An 18,197-nucleotide genomic window follows, 5' to 3' on the forward strand; every position below is an offset into this window, starting at 1 on the left:
AGCTGTGTTGATTTTTATGATTAATCGTACATTAAAGACGGTACAATATATAAGACAAAATCTGAAATCCACCCATTAAAAATGTTCATATATTTTTTAATTTGCTAACACAGCAAAGCAGTTTGTAGCAAATAAACTAATAACAGATTATTCATGCATTTAATTATACATAAGCTAAAATAACATAAAAATACGTAAGAATTCCGGAGAGATAACTTGTTGTGTGTAACTTGGAGGCTGGTGGTGGAGGGCAGAACTTAGCCCTGTAGTATAGTACGGACTTAGTTGAAACCATTTTTCTATCAAGGTTTTTCTTTGATTTGTACACTTGGGCAAAGTATAAAAGTTTGGAATAATCTGTACACTCGGGTTCTTGGCTTAAGATAAAATTCTTGCGCACCAAGACAACCCACAGGTCCTTCATTACAAAGGACAAAGTGAACTTCAGTACTGAGTTATGTAAAAGCAAATTCAATGAATGGATGAGTTTAGATACAAAACATATTGCTGCTGGGCTAATTCAAGGGATGTTGCCTAATTTAGTTCTTAATCAAGTATGAGAGTTGTAATCTCAATATTGTACCGAATTGGTTGTTGTGTAAACAGTCTGTACATCAGCTGTACATATTATGTTATTGTGTAAACAGTCTGTACATCAGCTGTACATATTATGTTATTGTGTAAACAGTCTGTACATCAGCTGTACATATTATGTTATTGTGTAAACAGTCTGTACATCAGCTGTACATATTATGTTATTGTGTAAACAGTCTGTACATCAGCTGTACATATTATGTTATTGTGTAAACAGTCTGTACATCAGCTGTACATATTATGTTATTGTGTAAACAGTCTGTACATCAGCTGTACATATTATGTTATTGTGTAAACAGTCTGTACATCAGCTGTACATATTATGTTATTGTGTAAACAGTCTGTACATCAGCTGTACATATTATGTTATTGTGTAAACAGTCTGTACATCAGCTGTACATATTATGTTATTGTGTAAACAGTCTGTACATCAGCTGTACATATTATGTTATTGTGTAAACAGTCTGTACATCAGCTGTACATATTATGTTATTGTGTAAACAGTCTGTACATCAGCTGTACATATTATGTTATTGTGTAAACAGTCTGTACATCAGCTGTACATATTATGTTATTGTGTAAACAGTCTGTACATCAGCTGTACATATTATGTTATTGTGTAGTCTGTACATCAGCTGTACATGTTATGTTATTGTGTAAACAGTCTGTACATCAGCTGTACATATTATGTTATTCCATTGCTGAAAAAACTCATAAAACTGCAATATTTTGCATTAAAAAGTTTTTGATTACAAAATAATATACAAATTATAATTACAATACACTTAATATAATTTTCTTTTACTTGTACACAGTATAATTCCATTTCAATCTAAAATACTTTTACGACGTACTGTTGTTAAAAATTAATACAATGTTGGAGTTTAATTATTAAAACTGAATGGAGAGCTAGGAAGTAAGTATTGAACTGTATGATTAGTTTTATGATATAGTGTGTTCTCGTAGTGAAACCTACGACAGAACTGACTACGAAGGGAATGCCGAAATATACTTTAAAGCGAGGTAGTTCACCAGATTTGCCTGTTTTAGCTTATTTAATAAAATATACTGTAAGCTTAGTTATTATTTTTATAATTAAGATGTTATATTTTATTCCTAAAAGGGTATTTTGCTGATAATTCTTTGTTAGCGAATCGTACTGAAATAATCTAAGATTCTGAAAGTATTTATATTTATGTTTCCATAAAAAGACCATACGTTTTTGTAAACTATTGCAAATTAATTAATTAACAATCACAGCAATTAAAATGTAAAATACGTTTTTATATTCAGCATTGATCAATCGCCCTATCTTCTACTGCAAAAACCTTTTTTCAAATCATTCAAAAAATTGAATTTTTCTTAAAGTTTAATAATCACAATACAAAAACCTTGTAAACTATTCATTATATGACACAAATATGATATAAGTTACGGGTGGATTTTCAATAGCGCATTTAATCACTAACATTGTTTAAGGTTAATTTATATTACTTTAGGATATCATAATCCATATATTATTCAAGACGCCTAGTGCACTAATATTGATCAATATAAATTATCTTGTACAATATATTCAAATAATTTTATGATGTATTTTTACATAATTAAAAGTCTTGTAATCACTAAAATTTTGGTTTTCATCCTTTAAGTGTTTATTTGAAAACGAAACTTGAAAGCAACGTCGCCACCTTACAACTTGTCACCCAGAGTTCATTAAGCGTTTCTTTCAATCAAGTTGAGTACACAGATTGTTGTTGCGAGGTTACTAGGAACAGTCTTAGTCCAATTAGTTAATTACCTAATTAATACTCTAACTATCCCTCAGACAAGTCCCTTTTTGAATAAATGCAATACGTGTCAAATACGCAATATACTATAAGCCTGTTCACAATAACATTATAAATTAAAAAAAACATAATTACGCGTAATAAATGTTTTTGACATTGTTCTGTATGGATGTAAACAGGAATTAATTCCAAAACGTTATAACTATTTCAAAACATAATACCCGGATTCTTGAAATACACATGCTTATTTCTAAGTATATTAATTTATTTACGGCAAAACACCATTTTAAATATCAGTTGAAGCCACAATAGTGAGGTTTAATTAGATGGCCAGCAAATTTAATCAAATTCATTTCAACGTTTAACAAGACATCACGCAGAAGAATTAAATAACAAAAAATGTGGCACTTTATATGCAAACATATAAATCTTACAATATGGATTAATGGTGACATGCAATTAAAAGAGAAACAATAATAATGCTCGTACACCAAGGAAATTCATCAGCAATAACTTAATAAATAATTGCAACAACTAAAGCAAAGAATTCACAACCATCTTCAACAATAATAATTAAGTCTAAAATCATTACAAAAAAGCAACTACCCCTGAACCATGATACGATAAATATTTATCAGTGACATATAACTTTATGCCATAGGGCACGGTAATGTAGTGCATCATACACAATGACATTAGGCAAATTCTACAAATTAATCAACAAAAACAACTCTTCAACCAGCGTATCAATAGTAAAACAGATTAAATTTAATCAATTACAATACGAAACAGATAATAAACTATGAAAAGGAAAAAAAACAGGCAGTTAAACTTGAAGTTAGCAACAGAAACAAATTTTTTTGTTAAGACAACAGTTGTCAATGTGATCACTACGCATCCTACTGTGTCATAAGGGCAAGTGTCTTCCTCTTAAACCATGAGTACTAGATCCGAAGAATTCAAGCTCTTCATACAGTGTTTCCAGTTCTCATCAAGCGTGGAACAGTACTGTGGCAAACTTCTGTCTGAATTGTTCTAGAACTTTACTCCTCTGTGGAAATCACTCTCCTGATTTGTTCTAGTAAGCCAGCCTACAAAGCCATAGTTCATCAGTGAAACGATAACGAATCTCCAACCTTTATCTGATTAGAAATTCAACAACTCATGCCGTAATTCGAAAACTCGAGTCAAAACTTTCCCTCTTGACAGCCATCGGATTTCTGCGTGAAGCAGAAGTTGTTTGTGAAGACTGTCCATTTCCTCCATAAACCTGTCCATAAACTTTGAAAAAGGCGTGAATTTAGAGCTTTAATAAAGTTCAATGTCTTTACAGCCTCATTCAGGAGAGTTTCCAACTGTAATGTGCATCTTTTCGTATCAAGAGCTTTCCTATGTTGGCTGCAGTGAACGTGTATTGCAAAGGAAATCTCCATTTTTAATTTTGTAACCACTCCACTTTGTACTCCTGTCATAGCTCCTGCTCCATCCGTGCATATACGTACGCTTTTCCTCTATTAAATATCATTAGTTTGCATGAAATGGGTTAATTTGTAAAATATATCCTACCTAGTTGTGTAATCTGGTAAAGGCTCACAAAATATTTTTTCACAAACTTTACTTTCATTTTCATGTCCAAATATAGCATAAAAAGCTTATACATGTTTGTTTCATCTATTTGAATTGAACAGTATTTGCTTTTGTTCACTTTTTTCACTAATTTTTTATTTTACATTGAATGCCATGTTAGATATTTTTTGTAACCGTATTGTCAGATAAGGAAACCACTTCAAGTTCTTTCCCTCCTTTTTCTGAAATAACTGTGGAGATAAAAACAGTCTTTAGCTGCTAGTAAAATTAAAGTCTCTTCTATAGTATAAGGTTATAGCTTTCGAGCAATCCTGAGGCTCACTTGGAATGAAATTATGGTGTTCAATGAATTCAAAACTTTATTTGTTTTAAGTTCAGATGACGCCCGTTTGAAAAATTCAAGAGATTTCTATTTAAAATGCTCATATTTGGTTTTGAAGATGGTTTTATTGATTGTTTAGATAACGTTTGAAGATAAATTAAACATCGTGGTAGAGGTTCAGAAAAGTAAAACAAAACTTTGTATAGTTTTCATAATATTTTCGTTTTTAACATGTGTTGTTCTTTTCGCACTGAGGCAATTGCGTAGACATGGAGGAAGAGCTTGGTTCCTCGCCATCAGAGGCTATGATAGGGTTAGGCTTACCTTTGTCAGGCTACAATGTTTTTTGCTTTTTAAAACTACTGATACTCTCTTTACTCGAGGAACGTTTTAAGCGCTTTTCCATTTCTTTCCAACAACCAATAACAAACACTTTATAACTAACAACAAATCACTGTACTTTATTTAAAGAAAAACACATAAACAACATCCAGGTGTCACTGATGTATTATTTAATTATTAATTTTACATTTAATTATTTATGTTAAGGTTAGCAAAATAAAGCTGATAGTGACAGACTGAGCGCAACAGCGTGATCCGTGCGCAGTGTTGCCACTTTGGTTTTCAATAACTCCCTTCACAATAAAATTTCCCTTTTTCGCCACAATCCAAGATGGCGTATCTACATCACTGCTCGTACCACCGGCCATGGCTTAACGTACCCCAGTATTGCGTGTATCACAGTTGGGAATCGCTGGCATAAACGATGTTTTGTGGATTATGCAATTTGAAGGGTTATGCTGAGGCAAAATATCTTTTAGAGACTAGATGTCATGATTGAATGCTTAAGTAATAATAATAATATTTTCAACTTCAGGCAGACACGTTCAGTTTTTAAGACTGTTTTGTGCTGTATTTCAATTACTTCAGAATGTATTTAATGAATTTAAGATATCTCGTTTTTAATCTACAAGAAGGAAATCCATTCAAGATTTAAAACGATTCATTATAAAACTCTTGATGATGCTAAACAGTTCACTGACATCTCGCCATAAAATCAATGGTAAAAGGTCTGAAAGTGCTACGTTGATGTGAGAGAAGAGAGGACATTGGCGTAGTGCCAAGTTTTCTTGTACAAGACATTACATGACCAATGTCAGACGGGTCTCGACACGTTTTATCTTGCTCCTGCCACGTCACAAGATGGCTTCTCTCAATTCAGGTGTTGTTAGTGTCTTTAAGGTAATAAGGGAAGAACGTTATATTTTGATTAATAGTTATCGTTTTCTGATAAAATAACGTTAAAATATTAAATAAAATTTATTAAATAATAAATTAAATAAATATATAAACACAGTTTTTATTTATATTTTTATTTAACTTCACAATCTTATACAGTTTTAGCACTTCTAACTTAAGCGTGTGAATTTTCACTGTAGGGCAATCGCACATATAAAACGAGCAAGGTTAAAAAAGTTGCTACTAATCTAAAAGTGACAGCAACTTAAAAATTATAACTACTAACTAACATAAAACATTAAATATATTAGATTTAAGTACCTTTTCACTGAGTAATATGTCCGTTTTATAAGGTGGCACTGAGGACTTATTCAGAGTTTCCGTTAGTTTATCGTAAAAATATAATGCCGTATAATACATTTCTTGCTCATACACAGGATAATGTAATATTTGATTTCTTTTGTTACAGGGATCGATTACATGATTTATATGAAAATGTTTAAAATTTTTTTCCTACAAACTTAATATTTCAAAGATTTAGAGAGATTGAAGGGTAAAAATGATATTATTTCTGGAAAATGGTGAGCATGACTGTCAATAAAGACAATTATTATGGTTCATTTTTAAAAACTGTTTGAAAAAGGTGAGAGTTTTATGACTTTGCTTTTATTTTTATTAAGCGTAAGGCCATTACTGCTGAACCAATGACTTGCTTCAGAAAATGATCTTTGTAAGAGACTTTCAAGCCCAATTACATTCCCACCTTTAACACTCAGTGCGGTGCCATTTACAAATAGTGTAACACATGGAATTGTGCTATGTGGGAGGTCATTCACCTAGGTTTGAAATAGCAGAGGGCCCAATACTGGTCATTGAGGAACTCCAAGCACTCTTTCTTCCTTTTATTAACGATTTTATACTAACGTAGGAGATTTTAATACACGATTCAGATTAAATTAGAGTTTACAATTTACCAGCTTGCCCAATACAATACCCTAATGAAGCGTACCCTAATTTGACTCAAGATAATGCGAGAACGGATTGAGCTATAGCCTTGGAATTTTTCATATGTTGCTACAATTCAGTGGGCTTTTGTTTCTTCTTATGTTTGTATTCTGCAGGATATCTCTAGAACAAAGTGTACTGTAGACTTATAAATTTGGAATGAAGCTTAGTTTTTACATAGGCAAAATCGAGATTTATCATATTCCGGCAATGGGATTTGGCACAAGACTGCATTACTAGTAGGTGCAAGGTACCTTTTTGCTCGATGGGCTGAATTATACCCAACCAGGATGTTGTAGAGATAATACTCACAACCTCGAAACTTAATGAAGCTTGTAGTGTAATAATAGTAACTATTAAATACTATGATTTATGTATTAGTCTAGATACCTGACCCATATATCTCGGTATAATATATACCCCGAATGATAGGCTTTGCTGACGCTCACCCAAATTCTATGGATGGATATTTATTTATTCGGTATAATAGCTACAGGAATATTATCCCAAAGAGCTATAGTTACAATATAGTTTAATAATAAAAAGTAATAATATCATATATGAATACTTAAACAAACTTAATTACAATGTCACTATTAGGTTGAGTAAACACCTCAATCTAATAGTTTTTTATTACAGCACGAGAATAAAATAAACATAGTACAATACATAATATTATACAATTGTAACAAAAATCGGTTAATAGAATAAGTTTAGAAAATATTATTTGTATCGTAGTTCATCAACGTTGTTATTGTCTCGAATTTCTCTATATAGTTTAAAATCATCAGCATACAAAGGGTATATGGACCGTTTTAAATAATTATGAATATCATTTTCATATATTTGGAAGGGTAATGGGCCTAAGTTACATCTCTGAGAAATACCTGAGTTAATGTACTTTTTTGAATAATAGTTATAAACCATAACAAACTGATTGCGAAGTTTTAAATAAGTTTCAATTAAACTGATAAATGATGGGGATAAGTAATTTATCCCCGTTATTAAGATAATTTACTTTACAAAATATCATGATTAACTTAAAAGGAGCCTTAGAAAAATCTGTATATACTACATCAACCCTGCCACCACCATGCAATACAGATGCTAAATCAAAAGAAAACTTCATTATATTGGAGACTGTTGATTTACAAGGGAAAAAGTCATGCTGCTGGGGGAAAATTTATGATTTTACGTAATAAAAAAACATAGTGATAAAAAAGGGATTCAATTATATTAGCGAACGTGTTTAGTAAGAAATCGGAGGGCAATTCTTAATATTTTCTGATTTGAAAATAAGAACCATCTTAGCTTCCTTACATTTTTCCAGGAAAATACAGGTTTGTAAAGAAAGACTGAACAAATATCACAAAGAATCACATAGCAGACTTCTTACATGTCATCCCAAACAAACTTAATAGTTGAAATAAACTCTCAACCTACGAGCCTTAGCTAGTAGCACTCGCCTGACAGGTGTTGGCCTCGATTTGATGTGGATTTTCTGGTCGGTGCTGTAGCCTTGCAGATGGTGGGTTGAAAGTCCTTCCTTAACTTTCTCCTAGCAAGAAGTTGATCTCAATTATCACGTCTCAAAAACTTCACAATTATTAAAGTAGATAAATTCTTGCCACCAGAAATGCGATGACAGGCGTGAATTCCGTCTTCAGTTAATTTCACACCTAGGGCTATTCCAATTTCAATCAGTCTTCTTTAGAGGAGGATTATTTTTGTCAGCTGACTCAGGTACACCATAAATGTCCACAGTTTTTTCCTGGAATACTGTTATAAATAGCTTTGACGCAAAGACATGTACTTCAGTTGAGCCTTCAATAAGTTATTTTCTTCCATTAATCCTAGGATCATTTCTTGTTGCTCACTAATCATCTTCTGTTGATTTTTAATTAAAATGTTATTCTCATCTATTCTTACGGAGCAGTGCTTCAATCATTTACCAAGTCCTCTCTCAATGTTTAATTTCCCGTCGATGATTTCCTTCTCCATCTCATTTAACATTGCTTAAGTACATCCATGGTGATGGCTATGTTTGTAAATGAGGTTTGACTAGACGACGCAGCGAAGGGGGCTGAGTTTGAGTTACTGCGAATCAGCCGTCTCTTTTTGTTACAAGCGTCGTAGCTCCACTGATTGGTACAGAGAAATTCAATGTCTGTCTCAGTCAGATCCACACATAAATCATGAAAATAAACTTTGCATAGCTTACACTGTTTACTTTACGAGATTTGGCAGCTCTATTTACTTGATTATGACACAGGAAATCATATTATGCAACGTAACTATAAAAATTTTGAGGTTACGTTAGATCACTAATTTTACATCAATAGGCTGAAAAAATTGAAGTAACCATTACAAGACTAAACATCAATCATGATTCATAAAAATAAAAGTTAGTAACATAATAATCATTTTAACTCGTGCACTGCACAAATGTTTTAATACGAAGCGAGTTTCTTCATAGGAACTGTATGCAGACGACTGCATCATCAAGGTACGAAGAAAATTTTTCAAGTATGTAGCTGAGAGACGAAAATTAAATTTTGCCAGTCTTCGGAGTGGCTTCGTTAACGCTAAACCAATTAACGTCCATTTATGTGTGGTCATCAGGACATACATTAAACTTAATGTTGAAGAAATTTAATTTAAAACTTTCAAGTACACTGTTTAATATATAGATTATATAAAGAAAAAAGGGGATTTAAAATTATTTTTACGTCGTTCACGTAGTACATTTTCAGTCGAAAAAAATTCATACTTATTTATGAAATTTACTTTTGCCTCAAGTGGAGGACCAGACATAAAGAATGTTATAATAAAGCACCTTGTCTCACTTAATTAGCTCTTCCCTCCCCGGAGAAATAACTTAAACAAAACTCTTTTTATCTTGCAATAAAACAAGAAAGGTGTAACAAAACTTTACAGATTAGCAATATTACAACTTTGACAAATCATGAAAATGCAGTTTGGCGAATTCAGGTCACGTTTATACCTGCTAGTAGATAGTAATATGGCGGTCCTAGCGCACTTTTGGGACAGTCAGAAAATCAATAGAAAATACTGTTTTAAGGACAATAAATGAATCTGTAACTCACGAATGAAAAATTACCGAATCTATAAGTATAATGTATAATGAATACAAGTTGTTAAATTTTCTTTATCGCATTGTTACGTTTTTATTATCTCGGATGGTTTGCAAGTCAGTCATAATTTTCTCAATGCTTTGAATAGTAAGAATTCCATTGCAGACCATTACAGTCATACCCTTTGACCTATTTATATTATGTGAAGGTAAATAAAACCTAAACAGTTTACATATGCTTTTATAACATCAAACCTGTAATGTATTCATATTGTTTATACCAACAACCACTGTATACACGCTTTAAATTATTAATATAATAAATGGTATATGTGTAAAATGGTATACCGTTGGAAATAAAATACATAAATGTAGCAGTAACAATACATAAAATGAGAGAGAATCTGTCGCAACGGGATTTGTGCAGATGTGTAGGCTATCTATCTATCTATATATATAAATGAATGTTTGTGTGTTTGTCCTTTATGGAATCGTAAACTATTTGACCAATCATTACGAAACTTTGTATGTATATGTATTTTTCCACGAAGAAGGTTTCTATGCTATGTCCTATTGATGTAACTCGCCTCCAGGTGGCGTTGCCAAAGATAATAGTTTTCAATGCGCCTGCACATTATAAACTGCAATTACGAGACAGTTACGAATATTTAGTAGCCAAACACTATTTGGAGGCGCTAAGTTATGATGTATATTTGTCTTGAAGATAAATTTCTGGTTGAACTTAAATCTTGATTGTTAGACCACTTTATAATAAAGCACATATACGTGTACAATGGCTATAAACATATACAGATTTTCTTGATCGTGGCAACAAAGCAAACTCTACAATCATCGGCGTTGGAAATATAATTTACTTGAGCCAGAAGTGCACATACACGACGCTTACGAAAAGCGTGCGAAACCGTGGGAAACAGCTAGTGTATTATAAATGTTTAACTGAGTCGAACGTTTCATGGCTGAAGCACCTTATGTCCTTTACATCAATTATCATTCATTGTCTATGTAATTATACATGTTTATAATCTGGGAAAGCGTGGAGAAAATAATGATAAAAAATTAGTCTTAATTTTTTTCAAAAAGGACTTCAAGCTTTTTACAATCTCACCCGAGCCTTTTGTATGAACTCCCAATAAAAACGTAATTACCAGTGTTTTACAAATTATGTGTTAATTTAGAACACATTACTATGACATATACATAATTAAATCTTGAATACATATTTTGTAATCCTTAGTTTCGAAACAATACTTCTATTTTGATTTTTTCGAAGCACCATTACAATGTAAATGTTGCATTGTATATTACAATTGTGTCGGTTTTAAAATTGTACGAAAAATATATTTTTAATACGAAAATTGTACGATAGTTTTTGATGCCCTAAATCTACACTGAGGACAGGACGAAACTGTTACCAGAGCAGTAAGGTATTACCCTTTACCTGGAAAAATATCCTACAGAATAAATTAATCATTACTGCAAAAATGTGGGTTATAAATTATGATGTCAACTTGGACCTAACGACTTCATTAGAGAAACATCAACATCATTCCGGCTACGGATGAACCATCGTGGAAATGTTCGACATAAAAATTACTTAGATCTGTGTGTGCACATGTTGTAAAATACATTCTAATTTCTGAAACTTATTTTTCTCTAACTGGCATCAAGAAATTTTAAAATTATATATAAAAAAAACTATATCAAAACGTTGTTGAGAAGATATGAACAAATCCAATATATTGGATCTTTAAACAAAATAACTCTTAGCATAGCTAATGTATAATACTTTAAGCCCCTAGGTTTAGAGAACATGTTTTATTAACTTTTTTGGATACCATGTATTATTAGTACCTTTGATGTGCTTATGTCTGTCTTTGTTCTTTTATTTTGTTGTTGTTGGCTTAGCCTCAGCGAAGCATGTTACGCGACACATGTTTTATTTCTATTTTTACATATTTGGTAAACTAGATATTGATATATACACGTTTACATAAACATATTAAAAAAGATTATATAGATTATAGATATATATGTGATATATCGTATATCTCATATTGTGACAGATTCTCTTTAAAAAAATGTTTATTAACATGACATGTGTGACGTGTGTGTGTGTGTGTGTGTGTGTGTGTGTGTGTGTGTGTGTGTGTGTGTGTGTGTGTGTTTATCTTGTTATGTGTAAAAAGAATCTGGTCTTAATACTGCATCTTTTTGAAAGGTGCAATTAATGTACAACTTTATAGTTAATATTTTTGAGACTACTTTTATGGATATAAAATACATCATCTAACGTAAAATACATTGCAAACGTGTTTAACAAATTTAGCAGCATCACTAACGGACAATGGGTCGTAAAGAAGGCGGTAATAAAACCTCGCGGGAGAAATAATTCCAGCAAAAACTCGCTCCGTGCAATGAAGACAAGAAAGATGTAACAAAACTTCGCACATTTTACCGTTTTGATGGATCGCTAAAATAACGTCTTGCATACTTGGAAGATATTTTGAACGTTATTTTTTTGCAGGTGAAGTAATAAAATGTAATTATTCATCATGTTTTATGGTTTGTTTTTATGTGAATTTGATTCAATAGCTATTAAATTGTGGGCGCTGAATAAAAATAATTGTTCTTCTCCTATTTTGGTATTAGGGCTACTCTAAAATGTTTTACAACTATTTTATACGTCAGTAAAGGGTTTACTACATCTTGTGAAAGGCGAACAATTATATGAATTCAATTGACTTTGTCACATCATAACCAAGGCCTCAGTATGTTCTTGCCTTTCAATATAATATTTTATAAATATTTTTACACGCAGTTTGATATATAAGATGTTTAGTTTTATAGTAAAATTTATTTAAGAATTTCATTTTCTCAACAAAAATTTAATTAAACCATAAAATTAATAAAATTCAATTAAATCATAATTCATATACGAACTGTAAAATGTTGTATCCTTGCGTTTAACAGTTTTTCCTCGTACACGGTTACACAAAGCGCCAAATTACAAATTTAAATGCCTATAACTTAATTTGAAATGATAATCAACTATTTTCCAGTTCCCTTATCTTCTTGGAAGATACCTTAAGCGCTGTGACTATTAAGACCAATAGGATCCATGCAACAAACGGTTGTTCCTTGACTCATTTTCACACTAAAGTAAAGACTTACGGTACCAGACAGTAAATTAACAGAAGCTCTGCCACCATACACAAGTGCCGTGACAGTGTTGGTCGTGTAATGGGTAAAGTTGAGACATTACCAAGCACAAGCATGGAAGCATTGGCGATAGAACTCGCCACACACTTATCTGCGGTTTCACTTTGATGGTTAGAAAGGGCAGAAGAGACTTTACTATGGTACATTTATTTGCCAGAATTTCTGTTTCAGTAGGGTTTCTGTAGTCCAGCAACTCACAGCCATTTTTGAGATTAAAGTGGTTGGATTTTATCACAATATTGACAACTGATGTACCGGTACATGAGTAAATTTAAAGTTGTCATATATTTGGTTGCTTTTTTGAAGTAATCCAACTTTTCCACCTGCGTTGATTATTAAATTAAATACTTTTTAAACCTCATGCTAATTGTTTTGCTCAAGAAAAATATAATGTGACACAGACACATGTGGTAACATACAAAATACAAGCCTATGGCTGAGCGGAGCGAAGCGAATTCTTGACGGCGCACAGAGGAGTATCTTTGCAGTAAGACAATGCACATTGTACTTCAAGTGCATTTAGTATTCCACTGAATCCGGAGTGTAGGCTGAGTGCAGAGTGGCGAGTCCCCTGTTCCTTGTCCAGCTGTTTGTTATCGGACGGATGTTTTTTTAGGAAGTCAGTAGCAGTACAGTCGGTGAAGCAAGTAAGTCCTAATTTCGCTCTATATACAGTCATGGTAAAACTGCAGTAGGCGGTGTAATTTGAGTACCTAAAAGCCTTCCTTCATAAATCGTTGTTGAGAAATTTGTGCGAAACTTCAGCTTTATGTCGAGAGTAAAGAGATTTTTGGGAAGTAGGGCTGTGTAGGTACACAAAAATACGACTTAACCTAGATAAATGTAATAACAAAATGAAACCTGAAAATTCTCAAAGTTTCCCAATTTTAGAAAATCCTTCGTCTTGGGAAAACCTCGGAAAAGCGAGAATGTATAGTGGTTACTACTTAGGATAAACTAATAATATCGATATTTTAAACCTACATTTTATTTGTTGCTTAATTCCGTTTAATATATGACCAAAAAGACAAGAATAGGATTTGTGAAATAGGAATGGAATATAGCTTATTACACGCAAAAAATTCAACACATTTCACACTATTCATTATGGAACGCACTGGAAAATTGTACGTGATGATTTTGTTTGACATATTCTTAACAAATTAAATTAACAGTACAGCCTGCGTAATAAACAACTAAGCATGATTAAAAACAATGTTAATCATACTCCAGCTCACTTAATTTTGCCTGTGTTATTTAATAAACCAAGCTTCCTTTATGGCAGCGTGTGGACAATATAACCTTTGTTAAACAATAGAACAAAGCAGTCAGAACAATACTGGTAACACTGGACATGTCACATGTGTTCTGTGCTGTCCAAATGTATGTGTAACCTTCTCTTACGTGTCGTATACATAATTTAATTCAAAAGCCGTTTAGTAATCACGTAATTTCTTATCTATTTTTTATTTGTTTTTAGTTGTAGTTCATTGTAAATTTATATTTTGTATTGGATAATGTTATAATACGCATGCAGAGTACAAAATGTATAACAATATTTTCAGGAGGCATAAATGATTAAATATTAAACACATTACATATTAATTCATTAATTAATACAACAACAATCTAAAAAAAATCAAAAATGTTAGTATTTTACAGTGATTGTAAAATATTTTGAGTCCAAAGCAAATGGAAGGTATCTAATCATTTATAATGCTGGGTCGAAGGAATGCTTTGAGAAAGAAGGTAAGTAATGTAATTATAAAGAGATATAATAATAATATGGCAACATGTGCGAGGCGACATGGCAACATGTGCGAGGCGATATGGCAACACCGACGATACACTGCGCCATTATTGGCTGGACCTCAACCGTCTTCGTTCCTGCTCTCGGTTATTTCCTTCGGCTAATACGATACATTTCTTTCAACGATCCGCAAATCCGTCACTAATTGCGTCACTAGTTACCCTCTGCTAATAGTGGTCTAATCCATAAAAACTAGCATCCATGCATGTCCATCATTAAACACTCATAGTTCAATAGAGTTCATCTTCAACTCGTGTAGACATGGTTTTATAACTGTATGAACAATTTATATATCTGTAATCAAATAGACTTGGATTTTAACTATTTATTTAAAATAAAATGACGCAATTATTGTTCTTAAAGAATACGTAAAATAAGGAAGTTTTCCTACTAGCACATTATTATTTATTATTAGATCGAATATATAACCAATTTATTGAAAAGAGATGGTGCGATACCTTTCTTACAATTCAAAAACGAAACATTTATGTTATGATAGCTTCCGCAATTTATATTGCCTTGTCCTAGACCACAAATTGTCACAAAATCACATTACTTATACTTACTATTCTGAGTCTCGTTATTCTTTATTATAAAATCAATTTTATGTATTCAATTTTACAGTTATTTATTGTGCAGTTTTACATCATAAGTCAATTCAGAAAATGAGATTTTACACTATTTTGTAAATGCATTGTATATAATATTCGTACACCACTGATAGTAAACAACAGTTCTTGTTACAGTGACAAATCTAAGTGTTATATCTCTTTTGGAATGTAATGCTACCTAGAAATATAAAATGCAAATTCTTTAATTTGTTCTAAAGTTTTTTTATGTTTAATCTATTGCTTTGACGATACTTTGATTAATTCAATGTGATATCACTTTATTTCACAAATTTGGAAGCACAGTCATATAGAAACCGTACACGAAAATAGTTACCAGTAGTTCTTTCTTGACAAATAAAGTTATTGTGTAGATTTTTTATATATTCCGTAGCTAGATATGTTCAAACAAAATTATCTTCTACACATAACGTAGCTATGGCGAGAAGGGTTGATTCAATGTAAATGTTGAATTTAGCTCCAGTTTACCTTTCGCTTAGTGCAGCGTCTCTGATGTAGAGAATAATGCAGAGTTTATTTTGAGCTTATACGTCGTCCACTTATTTTGGATCTTTTCAGACTAACATGCCTCCAGATTCCAGGAGTCAAGTCTGTGACAGCGTCAGATTCCAGATGTTACACTAAAATGAAGGTAAAGTGGAGCTAATAACTACAGCACAGTAATCTTGTAACCTTATTGGGCACCAGGTAGTTTCTAACGACAAAAGTTGAGCCCTGAATTTAGTGGTTCTTGAATCATAGCACCAGCACTTTGAAAATATTCACGGAAAGACTGTGTTGCTCAAACTTGTCCAAGGCATGCAGATGTTATTCAGTTGGTCAATAATTGCTCGCGTTATAATGACAAATTAACGATTTTATATTAGTAACATATTATTATTATGCTATGGTTACAATGTTGCACCTCATAGCATATATATTTAAAACTTTAGAACAAAGGGTGAATTTATATTCAGAAGGTAACGAGAGATGCACGTTACAAAACATTTGGCTTAATTTTATACATAAAATAGACTATCATATTAGTCATTTCTCATAGAATCAGTGTAAACTCCACAGTTTTAAAATTATTATCATATTATTTATGTAGAATACATACATACAATGACAAACATACAGTAAATAATCATAATACAGACAACAATAGATAGAGGATAAATTAATAGTTGTAAAAATAAAATTAATAACAATAATAATAACTCAAAAATACAGCCAAACAATAAGTAAAGTAGCAACAATTAAGATTAGCTGAAATACCTAACGAGAAAACTATAACAATAAATTAATATAATACACGAACAGACAACAATAATAGACAATACATAACAATAGAATCAATAATAGACAGTGAGAACAAATTCTAATACATTTATATAGTGACTTAACAATAGCTGTAACAGCAACAGGACAACAGAGTGAGCACAAGCAGATGTATGATATACTATAAAACAATGGCATTAAATATACACTCTCAACAACTCTTTTTTAAATGTTGCAGGACTCATTCCGAAGAAGTCAATATGCTCCGGAAGCATATTTCCCAAGCAATGTAGTCTGGGTATTGTGCTGTTGAAAGCATACGTTGTAGAATGGTGTCCTCTCTCAAACAGGTCTTGGGAGCGAGATGGGTGAGAGCAGCGGTTAATCTTGTTTAATAAATCAGATGAGTCAATCTTCGCAGTTAAAATTCCGCTCAGGATTACCATGTTTGCAACCTACCGCCGGGTAGCCAGTTCACAGAGATGGAGACGCCGTCGAAGATCATAAACTGGTACCTCCCTGTAGCGAAAGCCCAGACGGAGACCCATGATCCTCAAGTAACGTATCTGTACTCTTTCATTATCTTGTATAAGTCCCAATGTATATGGTGTCCACACTATAGAAAAATTCTCTAACAAGGGACGCACAAGCTGGACAAACAAAGTTCTCAACGTATACTCTGAGAAACCATCTCTTGACATAAAACCAAGGGCTGAGCTCGCTTTGCTTGTTATTTTATGTATGTGGACTTCAGGACTAAGCGTATTAGTGAAGGTGACATCAAGATCATTTACTGCAGAAGTCCGTGTGAGTAGGTTCGCACTAATCGAGTAATCAAAAAGAAAAGTTGCAGAGGACATGATGAAGGAGGCCTCTGTTTTTTTGGCTGTTAAGGTTTTCCTGAAGATAATGGCAGTCTTGCATTAACACAACTTCTCTATATATCTTCGCATCATCAGCAAACATCGAAAGGCTCGACTCTTTAACCACTTCAGGTAGATCATTGACAAAGACGGAAAACAAAATTGGTATCAATAATGATCCCTGAGGAACACCAGAAGAAGCGGACATAGCGGATGCACCTCCCGCAAACTTTACAGTTAGCAAGCGGTTCCTTAAATAGTCCCTGAACCAGGCCAGGAGCGATCCAGTGATCCCTAGGCCTCTAAGCTTTGCTACAAGAAGATCAAGGTTCACCCGATCAAATACTTTGGATAAATCCAAGTATGCCGAGTGCACTTGATGGTTACGAGGGAAAGCCTGCATGACATCATACTGATATAGTACAACGTTAGTTGAGGTCGAACGACCTTCCTTAAATCCAAGTTGGCATTACACGATTACATTCTTTAAATAAAATGAAAGCCTGTTTAGAACAATTGCTTCAAATACCTTAGCCAAAGGAGGCTGAATAACAACTGGCCGGTAATTCCTTACAACGGAACGGTCACTTTTCTTGAATATTGGTACCATTTGCCCACATTTAAGAATATAAGAGAATAAACCAAGCTTCATGAAGGCGTTGAAGTACATAGTTATGATATGAGCCAGCACAGCGCTACAGTACTTCAATGTGGCAGGAGGAATGCCATCAGGGCCACCCCCTTATTTGGATCCAAATGCAATA

The sequence above is a fragment of the Homalodisca vitripennis genome, chromosome 7, assembly GCF_021130785.1.
Source record: "Homalodisca vitripennis isolate AUS2020 chromosome 7, UT_GWSS_2.1, whole genome shotgun sequence".
NCBI lineage: Eukaryota > Metazoa > Arthropoda > Insecta > Hemiptera > Cicadellidae > Homalodisca > Homalodisca vitripennis.